The following is a 19,917-nucleotide window of genomic DNA, read 5'->3' as shown; positions in this document are numbered from 1 at the left end:
GGTCAAGTCAGTTTCTGCAAATTTTTAGGCTTTATGTCAACCATTCCTTTCTTTTGAGTTTGAAAACCTAATTTGTAGTTTTATAGTTATTAACTATGGATTGGTTCATTATTATAATTGGTTGCTCTTTCTTTTTTCCTTACACAAGTTAAAAAATAAATTGAGTCTTTAAAACAGAGGAAAGCAAAAGCTTTGACCTGTATTTTACTACGAAAAAAATAACACACCTCAAAAACGTTTACAGAACCATCACAGAATCCCTATATACAGCTGTGCAGAACCCCTACATACAAGTCAATAATCACGGTCAGATTAAAAATAGCGCACAGAGAAAAGTCGTTAAAAAATCCGACGATAGTGGCTGATTTCTATTTATGTGAGTTTTTCTTAAATGCAGAACTCTCTGGCACTGCCATTTGAGCAGCTCGAAAGACGTTTTATATACAATACAATTTATGTACAACCAGAAGTTATAAACACAGTAAGAAGAGTTTGAGTTTATAAAATTGAGTTTGAGAACTTCTCGTTAAAACTGAGTGTTCTATCTAACTGTAGTAGAAGACTTCCTCTGCCTCGGATAAACTCAGCCATTTCAAGTACCATAGAGGACTTCTACTGGCTGAACTTGATGTCTAAAAATTATAATGTATCGTTTCCTTGGCTAGCCTCGTGGAAATTGTGTTAAATGATTGAGACAATTTCTTCAGGTAAGTATGATGAAACAAAAAAAATAAAATAAAATTCATTGGTAAAATCCTTAAAATTCGAAGGACGTGGGTGGTACTCCAATTAACTCGTGTTGAACTTCTGTTTCTTCTTGGTGACAGTTTACTGCACTAAGTTGACTCAAATAGCTGTAAGTTTTTCGTTTTAATGCTTTGTTCTTTCAATGTTTAATTCGTCGCTAAGTTAAAATGAAGCTCGGCAAATTGATTTGGAAAGTTTCAAACCTAAGCACCAATTTTGATGTGTTATTGGTGGACCGCGCTAAGTGTAATGTACAATACACAAAAATTCTAACTTTATTTCAAACATATTAACTCTCCGCCTGATGCAATTATGGCTGGGGCTTGAATATCTGGTTTTGTTTTTGAATGACCCTGCTTTGATGTTGAGAAAAATTGAGGAGATAACAGAAACGGTTACGATAAATAAAGAGAGGGAGAAACATAATAAGGAAAAGCGTTGTTTCTGACTTGAAAAGGCCTTGAAATAAAATTGAAGTAACTAATAGAATGTAAAATAAAAGTGCTACGCTAACCTAAATCATAAAATCACTGAAAACAAACCACGCGCAGCACAATAGTGAATGTGTTCGTTTGTTTTTGATCTGACAGATATTTTCTAGTTAAATCAGTGGAGTGTTGAAGAAAATAGTAAAATATTAGGAGAGTAGAATTGAGAAGCATCAAAAGAGGGCGCTGCAGTTGGTCATTAATTACAAATAAAGATATTAATGAAAACTGCGATTTGAGCACCTCGAGAGACGTTTTCTAGTAGCGACCTTAAGCATAGGATCAGCTCCGCGCATATATTAAATAAAACAAGATTTTGAGAGAGCTAATTGTCTGCTAACGAGCCGATATTGTGGCATGCGCAACGATGACAGGCCAAATGCATACCAATTTAGTTAATAACTCAACACTTTCAGAAAGCATATTTGCTACAATGATGTCTAAACGAATAAAGTATAACTGATTAGCAATCTTTATAGCTAATCACCTTGTCCCAATTTCATGTTGCCCGATTCTAGTGTCATATAAAGTACCACGGGCCATTTAACTATATAGTCGGCTAAATAGTCGTTCTGGTAAATTTAACAACGGCGTAGATTAAAATTGGCATTGGGTAATATGCATTGGGTAAAATGGAATTGTGTAAATTGTCCTGACACGTGTCAAGTTCATTCTGCCCTGCCAACAAATCACCCCCCCCCTACTCCAAATCGAGTTTTCTAGACGCCATATTTACTCTATTCTCATCAGAACTAACAGAAGAAGATTGAATAATCAAAACTAAGGTCACGCTACAAAATTTTGACTTCATGTGAAGTTGAAGTTTATAGCATTGGATAATTTCATTCAAAAAATTATATCTTTATTTTCATGAAATAACTATGATCCATCGATGGGTTTATGAAATAACTATGATCCATCGATGGGTTTATGCAATAACTATGATCCATCGATGGGTTTATGAAATAACTATGATCCATCGATGGGTTATGAAGTATTATGAAATAACTATGATCCATCGATGGGTTTATGAAATAACTATGATCCATCGATGGGTTTATGAAATAACTATGATCCATCGATGGGTTATGAAGTATTATGAAATAACTATGATCCATCGATGGGTTTATGAAATAACTATGATCCATCGATGGGTTATGAAGTATTATGAATTAACTATGATCCATCGATGGGTTTATGAAATAACTATGATCCATCGATGGGTTTATGAAATAACTATATGATCCATCGATGGGTTTATGAAATAACTATGATCCATCGATGGGTTATGAAATATTATGAAATAACTATGATCCATCGATGGGTTTATGAAATAACTATGATCCATCGATGGGTTATGAAGTATTATGAATTAACTATGATCCATCGATGGGTTTATGAAGTAACTATGATCCATCGATGGGTTTATGAAAAAACTATGATCCATCGATGGGTTTATGAAATAACTATATGATCCATCGATGGGTTTATGAAATAACTATGATCCATCGATGGGTTATGAAGTTTTATGAAATAACTATGATCCATCGATGGGTTTATGAAATAACTATGATCCATCGATGGGTTATGAAGTATTACGAATTAACTATGATCCATCGATGGGTTTATGAAATAACTATGATCCATCGATGGGTTTATGAAATAACTATATGATCCATCGATGGGTTTATGAAATAACTATGATCCATCGATGGGTTTATGAAATAACTATATGATCCATCGATGGGTTTATGAAATAACTATGATCCATCGATGGGTTATGAAGTATTATGAATTAACTATGATCCATCGATGGGTTTATGAAATAACTATATGATCCATCGATGGGTTTATGAAATAACTATATGATCCATCGATGGGTTTATGAAATAATTATGATCCATCGATGGGTTATGAAGTATTATGAATTAACTATGATCCATCGATGGGTTTATGAAATAACTATGATCCATCGATGGGTTTATGAAATAACTATATGATCCATCGATGGGTTTATGAAATAACTATGATCCATCGATGGGTTATGAAGCATTATGAAATAACTATGGTCCGTCGCTTGACTTCACTGGGAGCCCAACCCGGGACCGTCCATATACATGGCCAATTTTGAGCTGATCAAAGGGAGCAAACATAATAATCACGTTAAACTGTGAACTTGTTTTTGTTATTTTCCCTATCGTCTGATCTGCGCCATTCTCGAACAAGTCAAAATTGAGATTCTTAGGAAACAAAAGTTAAAACTTATTTCTTTTTTTTTTAAATTTTAGGTCTCAAACTGGACGCTTTTGCTGTGATTTGTTTTTCTATTCGTGACAAATTCGATCTTCCTCAAAATTTGAAGCCTGAATGTGTGGAGTGAATATCAATTTTCATAATAGTATTAGATCTGTTAAAAGTCGCTGTAATCAGAGAAATAAAGCTAACAATTTGTACCAACTTGGGTGTCCTAGTTCCAAACAAAGTGTAATCTGTTCTGATCAGCCTTCCCTTGCCAAAACCCACTTTCGTGATCACATTCCTGTTGCATCTCGTGCTGAAGTATGCCTCAATCAAGTTCAATGTCTTGTTCTCCTCACTGTAAATACAATAAAAAGCGCTTCACTTTTGTGCCTTGCATGTGCGCTTCTGAGTTTTATTGCAGTTATGAATAGGTTGCATGCAAAAATTAAATGCGTCGCTTAATATATCCATGGTACAAAGTAAATAGATTGTTTTAGCTTATTTAAGGATCTTATGAGTCTTCAAAGAGCAAAGATTTAACTCACCATCTCAATCGGTACTTTAAATAAAAGTGAAGTAATTAAAAAGGTTACTTTAAGCGGCCTTCAAATAGTTTCGTTATGCGTTTGAAGTCTATCTGGTTTGCAAAAATACATTTCAATCCTGGTTATATGTTGCGTTATCTTTTCAATAGCCGCCTCAGCTTCTCAGCCGGCTATTATAGCGCTCCTATTTTTTTTACAATTCAAAGAATTTGAATTGTATTGGGGCGCTGTGTTCTTTTATTACGGCTCGAAGAGGAGTATAGAAGTCCTTCTTAAAAATCACTTTAATTGGAGTGAATTTTAAAGCAGGAAATGAGACGCGTGAAGATTTTGGAGTGGCTGTGCTCCTGAATAAATCTGAAGAGTGGAGCGAAAAGAGAGTGTTTTTTTTTCGCTCATTCGGTTGTTCTTGAGAGAGCGAGAAATTCAGTCGCAAAAATAATTTCTACAAGCGGGCGAAATTTTGTTCACTTGCGGCTTTTTAAAATTGTTTTTTTTGTTTCTTTTTTGGTTTACAAAATTGATTATGATATTTTATTATTTTAGCATTTAGAAACAGGAGTGTTTACAGTTTCATTGTAGTAAACGATTTTTTTTGTTCAGAAAAGTGACAATAAACTAAAAAATTTTTAGTTATTTTTATTAATTTTTTGCTGTTTTTCGTTTTTTTCACTAATTTTAGAAAAATTCTTAGCCTATTCGAATTGCCTATTGTTTTGGAAGCGGTTCAATATTATATTTTCCCCAATGAACGTTTTTAGCTCTATGTGGTCTCGTTAAATTAAAAAATGCATATTTTTTTCAGATTCTGTTTCCAGTTGTTTTTAAATGCCGTTGGTGTTCTTCAAGTTTTTATAGCAATTGAGGATGCCTGTCGTTCAAATTGTTTTTGATGCAAGTTGATGAATTTGATGTTAGTTCTGCGTCATTTTGGTAGAAATAGTTAAGTAATTTTTATGATGATTTCTTACAATTTTCGGGTTTTTTGCTTATTTTTGCTGATGACACAATTTACAAATTTCTAACTTCTTTTCTTTGTTCGTTTTTAGTATTAAAAATTGACAGTGACTTTGATTGGTGGGTGCTTGACGAGAATTAGTATTAAAAAGTTTTTTAGAACAATGATTTTGAATCAGCATAATGGCAGTTGATCCATAGTTTGTGTCAAAATTTTGTTGCAATTTCACAGAGAATACCTTTGGTTTTGTTCTTCATGTCCTTTCTCTTAACTCGGTTGTCTCATCTTGAACATTTTGTGCCGGAATTTTTTTTCAATTTGCAGCGTTTCAACGAAATAAAACTAATCGCGTCGTATGAGTTTTTCACAAAAGTTTTTTTAAACTTGCAACTCAAAGTGAAATTTTTTATCACAGGTTTCATCTTGTTTATTGGTTTGATAGTTCTTCACTGTTCTTTCTCAGTTTCTTGTTTTAAAGTGATTGGTGTCATTCAGTAGGATGAGCATTATCTTAGTTATTGTTGTCAATCATTAGAACAAGCTTTATGTAAGTAAGTGGTGTTTGTTTTCATCCTTCGGGTTCTTTCCGGAATTCTTCTGGCTATGTTTTGTAAGATGCTATCACACACTTTTAACGACCTAAACGTTAATGAACCGGTAATACCCAGCATGAAGTTTCATTAGAGGCCCAAAGTGCGCTTCAATAGTCCGTCAATTGCTTATAGTGGTGCAGTTGCTGCAGTGGAGTTTTTTTTGTTTGATTAGTCTTAGGTTAAAATTTTTAAAACTTGATGTAGGTCTTTTTGAGACAAAATTGCACGTCATTACCATTTACTGAGCTATTGGTACTACCAACACAAACACGCAAAAAGAGAAAAATTTTGGCAATTTTTTTCAAGTTCCTTCGAAAATATTTTGTCATTTTTTAAGCATTTCTGGTCTCAGGGGCCAAAAAATCTTCCTTGGGTTTTGACAATAGACCACTGCATATTTTCAAGAAGCAATGGAGTGGTTTTCAAATTTCTAATGTCTCGAAATTTTGCATATTTTTTGCTAAAACCAGCAATTTTGTTTTAAGTTTTCCTAAAATTTTTGGCAGTTTTTTATTTTCGTCCAGCCTCAAGGCTCAGAAATCTATACCTATTCCACGGTCTGTTTAAAAGTTACTTCATGACTTTGATTGTTAACAGAACGAACCGTTTTCAGCATTTTAATATTTTGAGTATAAAAAGTTTTTTGATAGAAAATTTAAAATTTGTTTCAAGATTTTTTGGAAACATTTGTTTTTTTTTCAGTTTTTCTTAACTCAGTAGCCACCTAACGTCCTCCAAAATTTGCTAGTAGAATTTTATTTAGTTGTTGGAAAAAGCAGGAATGATTTTCAACATTTTAATATAAAGAATTTCATTTTTTTCGAAAATTGAAATTCCTAAAAATTTTTGCCTATCGATCTTTATGAGCAGGTAAATTTTTGGATATCTTTTTTGGTTATTTTTTATGAGCAGGTAACTGGATAGCTTTTAGAGACAAAGAAATGTTTCTGAAGATATTAGTATCACAATTTCCAGCAACACTCATTAAAATTTGCAAACGATTTCATTTTTTAAAACTCATCTGTCATTTTCTGAGTTTGATCTTCGAGGGCCAATGAAATTTCAAGACTTGCAGAAATAATCCCGGACTAATTTCAAATTTGGCCAGATTTTTTGAAATAGTTATATCCAAAGGTATCAGATTTTGCCTTCGGGCTAAAAGCTTCAAAAATTTTAGCAATAAGTATATTTTTGTTTTGTTTGTTTGATTGTTCTATTTTCTCAACTTTTTGAGATGACTTTGTTCGTGTTTTGGCTGGCATTGATAATAAGACCACTTGTTTAGGTAGAGCGCTTCCAAGTATTTCATTCTTTTCCTTGAGTTGTATTTCAGGACTTGTCCGAGTATGTTTTTTACTTCGTTGAATTAAAAATTTTCGCTTTTTATTAGTTCACAGCTTGTTCAGCATTTTGCGTTAAATCTTGTTGATTTTTCTCAGCTAGTTTCACCTTTCGCTCATTCTGCTCCAAATATGTTTAGAAAACAGTTGCGCAGCAAAGAAATTTAAATTAAACAGCGTCTGTATCACAAAATGAAATCTGAAATGGAAACCGAATAAACCCATAATGCCAAGTTCTCGATACTCAAACTTTGTTCTTATAAGTCTTAGTTACCATCTCTAATGCTTATTGTTACCTCCTCCTGTAGCGTCTCACTATCATCCAACAGTATTATTGCAACTACTACAAAGTGACATCAAAGTAGTCCGAACTTTAAAATTGTTTTCCTACAAAAATATTTTTTTTTCATATTTTTTCTGTTCTCTCAATCCTAATCGTGGTTATGGGAATCAACTGCGGCTCTTTTCCGGCAATCTGCTGGGTTTGTGTTTCAACCAAAATTGAAAAGCGAACAAAAATATTTAAAATGAAATCTATGTGCCATCAAATTGAAGTAACCTGTGTTCAAATGTAGAACTTGTTTGATATAAGAGTGGTAAAACCATCAGGGAACAACTTGTCTAATACAAACTGTTCTAATGCTGAGTAATTGTGTCAAGCAGACTTGTGGCAGTTTTCCCTTTAGGGAATATAAAAATACTTAATCAGAGTAATATAGTAGAAAATGCCATCTTATTTATCAATAATTTCAGAACAAAGAAAATCAATTTTATTAGAGGAAAACTGAAATTTTCCCACAAATAATTGATCATGCTTTTCTAGTTGGGGGAATAATGCAGACTATTTTTTAAAACAATAATTTTTTAAAACTTCTGGTTGGGTCTTCTAATAAAGATATAATTTCTAAATCATGTAGTTGTCGTTGTGTTGTGGTGCGTTCACAAAAGTAAACAAGGTGCTTTCACAAGCATTACTTTTTATTATTGGTTGTATCTCAAATATTTTTGTTCGAATGCTTCCCTTACTGAAGTTTATGAGTTTTTGAGAAATTACATATTATTTTCCTCTGACGACATATAAAATTTTTTTCAGTTGCAAAAATAATTTCTACAAGCAAGCGAAATTTTGTTTTGCGGCTTTTCAAAATTATTTTTGTTTGTCTTTTCTTTTTTGGTTTACAAGTTTGATTATGATAATTTATTACTTGACAACTTAGGTACCAAGTGTTTACAGTTTCATTGTTTTAAACAATTCAACAAAAAATGACATTAAACAGGAAAATTTCCGAAAAATGACATTAAACTGAAAAATTTTTTAAGTTATTTTTAATAATATTTTGTTGTTTTTCGTTTTTTTTTCTCTAATTTTAGAAAATTTCTTAGCCTATTTGAATTGATTTTTGTTTTTGAAGCGGTTCAATATACTTTTTTCTCCAATGAACGTTTTTAGCTCTATGTGCTTTCGTTAAATTAAAAAATGCCTATTTTTTTCAGATTCTTTTTACAGTTGTTTTTAAATGCCGCTGGTGTTCTTCAAGTTTTTATAGCATTTTAGGATGCCTGTCGTTCAAATTGTTTTTGATGCCTGTTGGTGATTTTGATTTTAGTTTTAAGTTGTAGAGATCGTTGAGTAATTTTTATGATGATTTCTTACAATTTTCGGGTTTTTTGCTTATTTTTGCTGATGACACAATTTTCAAATTTCTAACTTCTTTTTTTTGTTCGTTTTTAGCATTATAAATTGACAGTGATTTGGATTGGTGGGTGCTTGACGAGAATTAGTAATGAAAAGTTTTTTAGAACAATGATTTTGAAACAGCATAATGGCAGTTGATTCATAGTTTGTGGCAAAATTTTGCTGCAATTTCACAGAGAATACTTTAGGTATTGTTCTTCATGTCCTTTCCTTTACCTATGTTGTCTCTAATTGAAAAATTTTTGCAGGAAAGTTTTCTCAATTTTCAATTTGCAGTGGTTCAACGAAATAAAACTAATCGCGTCGTCTGAGTTTTTCACAAAATTTTTTTAAAACTTGCAACTCAGTGTGAAATTTTTTAACACAGGTTTCATCGTGTTTATTGGTTTGATAGTTCTTCACTGTTCTTTTTCAGATTTTTGTTTTAAAGTGATTAGTGTCATTCAGTAGGAAGAGCATTATCTTAGTTATTGATGTCACTCCTTAGAGCAAGATAAGTGAGTGGTGTTAGTTTTCATCCTTCCCGTTCTTTTCGTAATTCTTCCGGCTATGTTTTTTTAAGATGCTCTTACACTCATTTTCAACAACTTCGACCTTCCAAAACAAGATAAACCGGTAACACCCACCATCAAGTTTCATTAGAGGTCCAAAGTGAGGCTTCAATAGTCCCTCAATTGCTTATAGTTGTGCAGTTGCTGCAATGAAGTTTTTTGTTTGATTAGTCTTAAGTTGAGATTTTTTAAAATTGATGAAGGGCTTTTCGAGACAAAATTACACGTTATTACCATTTACTAAGCTATTTGTATTGGTACAGAAGAAAGATAAAAAAGAATGTTAATTTTTTTCAAGTTTTTTTTAAACTGTTTTGTCATTTTCGGGTTTTTCAAGCCTCAGGGGCCAAAACATCTTCTTTCGGTTTTGTTAAAAGAGCACTGCATAGTTTTAATAAACAATGGAATGGTTTCCAAAATTTAAATGTCTCGAAAATTTGCGTTTTCTTGCTAAAACCAGCAATTTTGTTTTAAGTTTTCCTAAAATTTTTGGCAATTTTTTATATTTGTTCAGCCTCAAGGACCAGAAACCTATACCTATTCCACGGTCTGTTTAAAATTTACTGCAAGATTTTGAATGTTAATCGAACCAACTGTTTTCCACATTTTAATATTTTGAGTTTCAGAAATTTTTTCATAAAAGTTGCAGTTTTTTCTCAAGTTTTTTTGGAAATATTTGTCTTTTTTTTACCTTTCGGTCTTTATGAGCCAGTAAATTTTCCAAGGCTTGAATTTGGGTTACCGGACAGCTTTTAGAGACGTAGAATTGTTTCCAAAGATATTAGGATCACAATTTTCACGATCTGTCATTTTTTGGCTTTGATCTTCCAGGGCCAATGAACTCTCAAGTCTTGCAGAAATAGTCCCGGATTAAATTCAGAGACAAAAAGAGGTTTTCACTAGAGTTTTGAAATAGTTATATCTAAAGATATCAGATTTTGCCTTCGGGTTAAAAGCTTCAAGAATTTTAGCAAGAAGTATATTTTTGATTAGTTTGTTTGATTGTTTTAATTTCTCAACTTTTTGAGATTACTTTGTTTGTGTTCTGGCTGATATTGTTCAATAGATCTGCTGTTCAGGTAGAGTACTTCCAAGTATTTCCTTCTTTTTTTGGATTGTTTTTCAGGACTTGTCATGGTATGTTTTTTTACTTCGTCGAACTAAAAATTTTTGCTTTACCTTAGTTCACAGTTTGATCAGCATTTTGCGTGAAATCTTTATGATTTTTGCGGCTAGTTTCACTCTTCGCTCATTCTTCTCAAAATGTTTTTGGAAAGCAGTTCCGCAGCAAAGAAATTGAAAATGAAGAGCGTCTGTATCACAAAAGGAAATCAGAAATGGAAACGGAATAAACATATAAAGCCTAGTTTTATTTGCGCGTTACTCAAATGTTGTTCTTTTAAGTCTTAGTTATCAACTCTAAAGCTTATTGCTACCTCCTTTTGTAGCGTCTGACTATCCTACAGTAGAATGTTTAACTACAAAATGACATCAAAGTAGTCCAAACTTTAAAATTGTTTTCCTACATATTGTTTTTCATATGTTTTCTGTTCTTTCAATCATAATCGTGGTTATGAGAATCAACGGCGGCTCTTGTCCGGCAAGCTGCAGGGTTTGTGTTGCAATGAAAAATGAAAAGCGAGCAAAAATATTTAACATGAAATCTATGTGCCATCAAAATGAAGTAACCTGTGTTCAAATGTAAAACATGTTTGATGTAAGAGTGGTAAAACCATCAGGGAACAACTTGTCTAATCTAAACTGTTCTAATAGTGAATAGTTGTGACAAGCAGACTTGTGACAGCTTTCCCGTTAGGGATTATAAAATTATATAATAAAAATATAGTAGAAAAAACCATCTTACTTATCAATAATTTCAGAACGAAGAAAATCATTTTTATTATAGAAAAACTGAAACTTTTCCGGAAATATTTGATCATGCTTTTCTAATTGGGGGAATAATGCAGACTAATTTTCATAGCTATATATTTTTTTAAATTTCTCGTTGGATTTTCCAATAAATGATATTGTTTCTAAATCTTGAAGTTGTCGTTGTGTTGTGGTGCGTTCATAAAAGTAAACAAGGCGTGTTAAAAAGCATTTCTTTTTAATATTGGTTGAATCTCAAATATTTTTGTTTGAATGCTTCCCTGACTGAAGTTTAAGAGGTTTTTAGAATTTACATATTATTTTCCTCTGACGAGATCCAAAATTTTTTTGTTAACTTACGTTTGGCTGAAAATTTTACTCAAGACAACTTCTTTCAGACAAAGCATTCAGTGTATGAGAAAATTCGGTTTCTCCGTTAATTCTTTAGAAATGATGAACAACAATGATTTTTCTAACATTGGAAAATAGATCTAAATCACCTGATACAAACGCACTTTCGGATGCCTATATATACTGCTGATTGAATTTTGATTTCTTAAAAAAATTGGCTCATTTAAGTGTATATTTACTATTTAGAATTACCAATTGAAAACAAAATTCTTGTCCTTTGCCGTGTTCTCGGTATAAATTTTCTCTTGCTTGACGCACTTTGCAGCTCTAATTCTGGTTCTTCTTTTTTTAAGTATGTTCAATTACAATATGACATCAAAATAGTTTAAACCTTAAAATTGTTTTCCTTGAATGCTTTTCCATTGAATTCTTTTTAATTTGAATGCTTTCCAATTAAAAAGCATTCCATTTTTTATTAATTTTTATTCATAATTTTTTTAAATGTTTTAAATATATTTTATATACATATTTTTTTATATTTTAAAAAACAAAATTTATTTTTTCATCTTTTTTCTGTTCTTTCAATCCTAATCGTGTTTATGGGAATCAACGGCGGCTCTTTTCCGGCAGTCAGCTGAAATTGTGTTTCAACCGAGAATGAAAAGCGAGCAAAAATGTTTGACATGAAATCTATGTGCCATCAAATTGAAATAACCTGCATTCAAATGTAGAAATTGTTTTATGTCAGAGTCCTAAAACCATCAGGGAAAAACTTTTCTAATATATACTGTTCTAATTGTGAATAATTGTGACAAGCAAAACTGTGACAGTTTTCCCGTTAGGGAATATAACTTTAATAACCACCTTTAAATTAAACAAAAAAACACAATTGAAAATATTTGATTTAAAATATAAATAATGCAAAACATCCGCAACCAGAAAACTAGATGTGATTAAGTTATTTTTATCAGAAATGTTTTGATGGGTTGAACTGGAGTTTAATTAACAAATGTGTTAAAATTTGAACAAACACTAGTTAATTACTCTGAAACCTTTTCTTTTTGAAATGTTTGATTCATCCGATAAAAAACTACACAGAGCTACTCCTATATTTAATCAATAAACTCCAACTTGAAAAGAATAATTAAACACTGAATGAAACAAATTCTTTATGCCTAGATCACTTTTTTGGAAATTAACTAAAATAAGTGTGCTTAGGCCTGCAAGAATTAATTTCCATTACAACTTCTGGGGACACCATTTAAAAAAAAATTTCTAAGTGAATTTTCTCACAATAATAATTTTGGTGTCTCGCTTGTTCACCCCTTTTCATTTAACCGCCTATCATTTAATCCGGATTTATTTACCCCTGTATCATTTAACCCGTCTATCTTTTAACCCCTCTATCGTTTCACCCCGATTTTAATCTTTCTATAAAATAAGGATTATTAGGTTAGTAACAAAATCATTTGGCCATGCCTCGCGGTCCAACGTCATGCCCCAGTGGCCCGAGGAACTTGATATGAAACTGTCACAACCAAACGTGGGATCAATTTATCCACTTAATTATGACAAAACTTGCCTTTAATGTCGACTGCTAATTGGTGAGATGAAAAGATGGAGGGGCGAAACGATGGACGGGTTAAATTATAGAGGGGTGATTAAATAGGGGTTAAATGAACAGGGGTGAAAAGAAGTAGAACCATACTTTTAATAATTTACTTTTACGTTTATAACTTTAAAACCAAAAATATCATCTGGGTCCTGTGTTTTGAATCGAACGACGGTTTCTTGCGTCCTGTATTTGAATTCTTTTATAAAAGAGAACTCTCTTAGGTTTCAAAATCCTGGTTAATTTGTTTGAGTGACAAACGATAACAACAAAGCCCAGCAGTCACTTTCAAATGATCGTGTTGTTTTTTTGCTCTCTGAAGTATTCAATAATCTTTGTCGTATTTTCTCTTAATAACAAAATGTCTTTGTGTTATGCCATTGATAATTTATTTAATTCCTGAAATGTTGAAACAGCCATTGTTGAAAAATGACAAAAATAACATAGTAGAAATGCCATCTCATATATAGACAATTTCGGAACAAAGAAAATTATTTTTATTACAGGAAAGCAACATAATAGAAATAATTTAGTAGAGAATGCTATCTTATGTATCGATATTTTCAGAACAAAGAAAATCGTTTTTTTTTTCACAGGAAAACTGAAACTTCTCCGCAAATAGTTGATCATGTTTTTTCTAAATGGGGGGATAATGCAGACTATTTTTCATCACTATATTTTCTTAAAATTTTTCGTTGGATTTTCCAATAAAAGATATAAATTTCCAAATCTTGTAGTTGTCGTTGTGTTGTGGTGCGTTCATAAAAGTAATTAAGCTGCATTCACATGCAATACTTTTTTTATTGGTTGTAATTCAAATATAGAAAGCATTCAGTGTATGAGACAATTCGGTTTCTCCGTTAATCTTTTTAGAAAGGATGAACAACAATGATTTTTCTAACATTGGAGAATAGATCTACATCACCTGATACAAACGCACTTTCTGATGCCAAAATATACTGCTGATTGAATTTTGATTTTAAAAAAATTGGCTCAATTAAGTGTATATTTACTATTTAGAATTACCTGTTCAATACAAAAGTCTTGTCTTTTGCCGTGTTATCGGTATAAATTTTCTCTTGCTTGACGCACTTTGCAGCTCTAATTCTTGTTCTTCTTTATTTAAGTATGTTCAATTACAATATGACATCAAAATAGTCCAAACCTTAAAATTGTTTTCCTTGAATGCTTTTCCATTGAATTCTTTTTAATTTGAATGCTTTCCAATTAAAAAGCATTCCATTTTTTATTAATTTTTATTCATAATTTTTTTTAATGTTTTAAATATATTTTATATATATATTTTTTTATATTTTAAAAAACAAAATTTATTTTTTCATCTTTTTTCTGTTCTTTCAATCCTAATCGTGTTTATGGGAATCAACGGCTGCTCATTTCCGGCAGTCAGCTGAAATTGTGTTTCAACCGAAAATGAAAAGCGAGCAAAAATGTTTGACATGAAATCTATGTGCCATCAAATTGAAATAACCTGCATTCAAATGTAGAAATTGTTTTATGTCAGAGTCCTAAAACCATCAGGGAAAAACTTTTCTAATATATACTGTTCTAATTGTGAATAATTGTGACAAGCAAAACTGTGACAGTTTTCCCGTTAGGGAATATAACTTTGATAACCACCATTAAATTAAAAAAAAACACAATTGAAAAAAGTTGATTAAAACTATAAATAAAGGAAAACATCCGCAACCAGAAAACTAGATGTGATTAAGTTCTTTTTATCAGAAATGTTTTGATGAGTTGAACTGGAGTTTAATTAACAAATGTGTTAAAATTTGAACAAACACTAGTTAAATACTCTGAAACCTTTTCTCTTTGAAAAGTTTGATTCGTCCGATAAAAAATTACACAGAGATACTCCTATATGGATTTATTATACTCCAACTTGAAAAAAATCATTAAGCACTGAATAGAACAAATTCGTTATACATTGATTACTTTTTTGGAAATTAACTGAAATCCGTGTGCTTACGCCTTAAAAAAATAATTCTCCATCACAACTTCTGAGGACATCATTTTTTAATAATTTTTTCTAACTGAGTTTTCTTACAATAATAATTTTGGTGTCCCGCTTTTTCACTCCTTTTCATTTAACCCTCTATCATTTAAACTCGAATTCTTTACCACTTTATCATATAACCGCTCTATCTTTTTACCCCTCTATCATTTCACCCCGATTTTAATCTTTCCATAAAATAAGTATTTTTAATTTAGTAACATAATCATTTTGCCATGCCTCGCGGGCCATGGCCATGCCTCAGCGGCCCATGGGACTTGATATGAAACTATCACAACCGAACGTGGGATAAATTTATCCACTTAATTATGACAAAACATGCCTTTAATGACGACTGTTAATTGGTGGGATGAAATGATAGAGGGCTGAAACGATGGACGGGTTAAATTATAGAGGGGTGATTAAATCGGGGTTAAATTATAGGGGCTGAAAAAGGGGTGAAAAAAAGTAGAACCATAAATTTAATGAGTTTATACCTTTCAAAACCAAAAATGTCATCAGGGTCCTGTGTTTTGAATCGGACGACGGTTTCTTGAGTTCTGTATATAAAAAAAAATTAACGTGTTGAATTCTTTTTATAAAAGTGAACTCTGTTAGGTTTCAAAATCCTGGTTAATTTGTTTGAGTGACAAACGATATCAACAAAGCCCAGCCGTCACTTTCAAATGATCGTGTTGTTTTTTTTTGCTCTCTGAAGTATTCAATATTCTTTGTCATATTTTCTTTTAATAACAAAATATCTTTATGATATGCCATTGATAATTTATTTAATTCCTGAAATGTTGAAATAGCCATTGTTGAAAAATAATAAAAAATAATATAGTAGAAATGCCATCTTATTTATAGACAATTTCAGAACAAAGGATTTACAGGAAAACTGAAATTTATTCACAAATACTTGATCATGCTTTTCTAATTGTGGGGATAATGCAGACTATTTTATCACTATAATTTCTTAAAAATTCTTGTTGGATTTTCCAATAAAAGATATAATTTCTAAGTCTTGTAGTTGTCGTTGTGTTGTGGTGCGTTCATAAAAGTAAACAAGGTGCGTTCACAAGCATTACTTTTTATTATTGGTTGTATCTCAAATATTTTTGTTCGAATGCGTCCCTTAGTGAAATTTAAGAGTTTTTAGAATTTACATATTATTTTCCTCTGACGAGATACAAAATTTTTTTCTTAACTTACGTTTGGCTCAAAATTTTACTCAAGACAACTTCTTTCAGACAAAGCATTCAGTGTATGAGACAATTCGGTTTCTCCGTTAATCCTTTAGAAATGATGAATAACAATGATTTTTCTAACATTGGAAAATAGATCTAAATCACCTGATACATACTCACTTTCGGATGCCTATATATACTGCTGATTGAATTTTGATTTCTTAAAAAAATTGGCTCATTTAAGTGTATATTTACTATTTAGAATTACCAATTGAAAACAAAATTCTTGTCATTTGCCGTGTTTTCGGTAGAAGTTTTCTCTTGTTTGACGCAATTTGCGGCTTAAATTCTGCCCCCTTTTCTTTATTTAAACTGCAAAAAGCCATCAATTTTTTGGAAGACACCTAGCTCATTGATGTTATTCCGATTTAGCTTTGATTTTCATGTATGATTTCTAAACCTTATCATTTATAGAATTTATAAACTGCTTATTTTTTTGTTCAATTTATTAATTAGATTGTCTGCCTTAAAAATTATGTGCCAAAAAAGAGAATTTAACTCCCACCTGTAGTCTGTAAGTTTGTCGATGTACTCTTGGGGACTGAGAAACATTCTGTCGAAGCCATGTACAAGGTAGTTATTACACTGGAACCAACAGCAACCAACATGTTCCATGAAGTTGTTGTGCTGTTGGTGCATTGGCCTGAAAACAACAGAAGACCAACAGTAAACCGTAGCTGGATGTATTCAAAACGTGGTCGCTGAAAAGGTTCTCAGCGGTGCAGCTATTGTACTTTGGAAAATTTTAGCACTAAAAGCACGGGAAAATGCCAAGCTACCTGAATCTCAATTACCCCTTTAGATAGAATATTTGGCAATTTTTCTGAAATTGTTTTTTAATGAAAACGGAGATAAGAAAAGCAAATAACATCCTAATTATACAACGTGAAAAGTATGTCAGAAACAGCTAGTTTAAACGAAGTAAAAATTCAATTTTGAACGCAATTTTACTACATCATGCAATCAAAAATCAGACAAAAATTTAGCAGTATTGATCCCTTCTGCTAAAGATCTTACCTACTTATAAAAATAACCGTTATATAAATCGGTTTTTTACCAGATACCCCAAATAAAATAAAAAACTTATTCCAGGTTTCATACTTAAAAGAAATTTTCATCAAACTGTGATGCTTTCACGTTTGTTGAACTATACTTGAGCTGGCATTTGTGTTAAACATTAGAGAAAAAATTTGTGAAAAAAATGCTATTTCGTTTTAACTTTCTTTTTCTTGTGAAACTTGGATAGAGTACGTCAACTGAACATCGGAATATCTGACCAATATAGAGAAATTCAAGCTCTGTAACATAACCCTTGACGAATTCTCAAATACGGAAAGACGTGCGTGTGTTGTTTTGTTTCGGTCGGATGAGCAATTGTTAATGAGAGCAAAACAGTTGTTTGAAAAAAATAAAATCAAAATTTCTCGAGCAGAAAAAGAACTATTTTTCAAGTAAATATCTAACTTTTCAAAACAACCGAAGATTAGATTTGGAATCCAAATTACGACTCATCCAAACCAGGCTTCAATTTTTTTGGAATACAATTTGCTTTCTCTATTCAGATCTAATAAATTAGTGGTGAAGTCGTTTTAACAAGTGAGGTAATTCATGATTAAAATTAGTAGGATGCAGTTGAACTTAGAAACTCATAAAGAATACAGTAACAAACGGCCTCACGCACACACATTTAGCTCAAGGGTGCAATAACTTACCGAAAAATGTCCCTCTTTGAACTCTTGGCGCGTCATAAGCTGATCGTGGCAGAATTATTATTATACATTATTACACAATATTTGATGGTAATAAAAAATCATTATTTTTGGTATTATCTTTTACATTACTCGTATCAAAATTACAAAAGTTAGCTGAAAACAGCGCAAAAGCATATGGCCGGGCCCGGCCAGTAATGCCGTATAAAAACGTTTATTCATTACCAGAGAAAGAAAATAATGTGTTTCTTATGAGAACCAGAAATTTTAAAGTGATTTGCGCTGAACAAATTAGCCCACAAAATCATTTTTGTTGTCAATTACTTTTACTATAAATTTTCTTGCTATTTGCAGTTTCTGAAACATCGGAGAAAGCATTCAGATTGGCAACAAGAAATAATCAGCAAACATTTGAATTTTAGATCAAGATAAACCAAGATTATTTAATAATGGAGACCACGCAGATTGCAATAAAAGGTTTCTGATTTTGGTTTTTTCCTCAATAAAAAACAAAACTAGCAACTGTAATTGTTTTTACATAATTGAGAGCAGAAATAACTTAATGTTTCAACTTGTATTGTTCAAAACACTCTTAAAACTCTGATTCCAGCTTCATTCAAAATATTTCAAGCTATCACCTAAAGGAAAGATAATTTTTGACGGAGAAATCTTGAGTTACACGTCAACAACTGAACAATATCAACACAACACAATCATCTTCTAAAAGAATTTCTTCTGATAGTAAACAATTGACATGCCAAAACGTCCAAGAATTTAAACAGAGAAATACAAAATTCAAATACAAAGTTTTTATTTCCTTCAGAACACACGCGTTGTTCAAGTTATTAAGTCGAACAACGTCAAAGTACAAAAAATTATGATACAATTGGACTTTAGAATTACAAAGTTTGTAGTAAACACCAAAGCGAAATTAAGCGGACAGCAACAAGGAAATTGAGGAAAAATTGGTACTTTCTAATAACTATGAAAAAAAAATGGCATCGAATGCTGTAGAACAAACAAAACAAAAGAAACTTGAAATCAATAACATCTCTTCGCACTATCCATCAATAGGAGGCTTTTATCCACATGAATGGAAACACTTCAGACATCACGTAACAAGAGCAGCCAAAAATAAAAAAAAACAACAAATGTCTTCAAAGCCAAAAAATCATTAGCCAAAGACTGACATCTATAATTAATAAAAACTATGTTCCACTAGAAGGCACAATGAAACTAAGAAACAAAACAACAAATTTAAATACGGGCAAAACCTAAAAAAACGTATCATATCTTTTTACTCAACTTGTAGGCTAATAAGTTTTTGAAATTAAGTAAGGTCAAAGTTGTTAAGACCGTTAGACTTCAATTGAAATCAGAGGATGAACCCAAATAGACTAGAATAAAGAGCCATTAAGACCTATCTTCAGTCAAACTAAAAAACGTAGCAGGACAAGTCCTGAAATACAATTCAAAGAATTCGATGAAAAACATAGAAGTACTCTACCTGACCAGCAGATCCATTAAACAATGACAACCAAAACACAAACAAAATCTTCTCAAAAAAATGAGTCTCTAAAGCAATCAAACAAACAAATATATACTCATTGCTAAAACTCTTAAATGTTTACCCTTAAGGCAAAATTTGATCCCTTTAAATATACTTATTTCACAAATATGTTCAAAACCAATTTTTGGTTCTGAAATCGGCCCAGTATTATATATGCAAGACCTGAAAAAAATTTAATTGCCCTTGAAGATCGATAAACTCGAAAATGACCGAAAAAATTATTAAAAAAATGAAATCAATTGCCAATTTTAAAGCAATTTTGCAAAAAATATGGGTATTAATATCCTCAGAATCATTTCTGTGTCTCTAGATGCGATCAAGTAACCCAATTCCAAGCCTTAAAAAATTCATTGGCTCAAGGATCAATAGACAATAATTTTTAGAAA

General features: G+C 31.6%; 1 protein-coding gene across 1 annotated transcript in view; it reads right to left on the bottom strand.

Moving 5' to 3' along the window:
* Positions 1-3,696: 3,696 nt before the first annotated feature.
* LOC142340851 (uncharacterized) overlaps positions 3,697-19,917 on the bottom strand; it is a 66,420-nt gene continuing 50,199 nt past the window's right edge. Inside the window, exons 4-5 of the mRNA XM_075391592.1 lie at positions 16,758-16,895; positions 3,697-3,831 (exon numbers count right to left, since the gene is read on the bottom strand). The gene's annotated coding sequence lies outside the window, so the exon portion shown is untranslated. The remainder of the gene's footprint in view (positions 3,832-16,757; positions 16,896-19,917) is intronic.

Source organism: Convolutriloba macropyga, chromosome 6 (assembly GCF_964194025.1).
Source record: "Convolutriloba macropyga chromosome 6, txConMacr16.3, whole genome shotgun sequence".
NCBI classification, from domain to species: Eukaryota; Metazoa; Xenacoelomorpha; order Acoela; family Convolutidae; genus Convolutriloba; species Convolutriloba macropyga.
The sequence above is the reverse complement of the archived record's forward strand: the minus strand, read 5'-3'. Positions and strand labels throughout refer to the sequence as shown.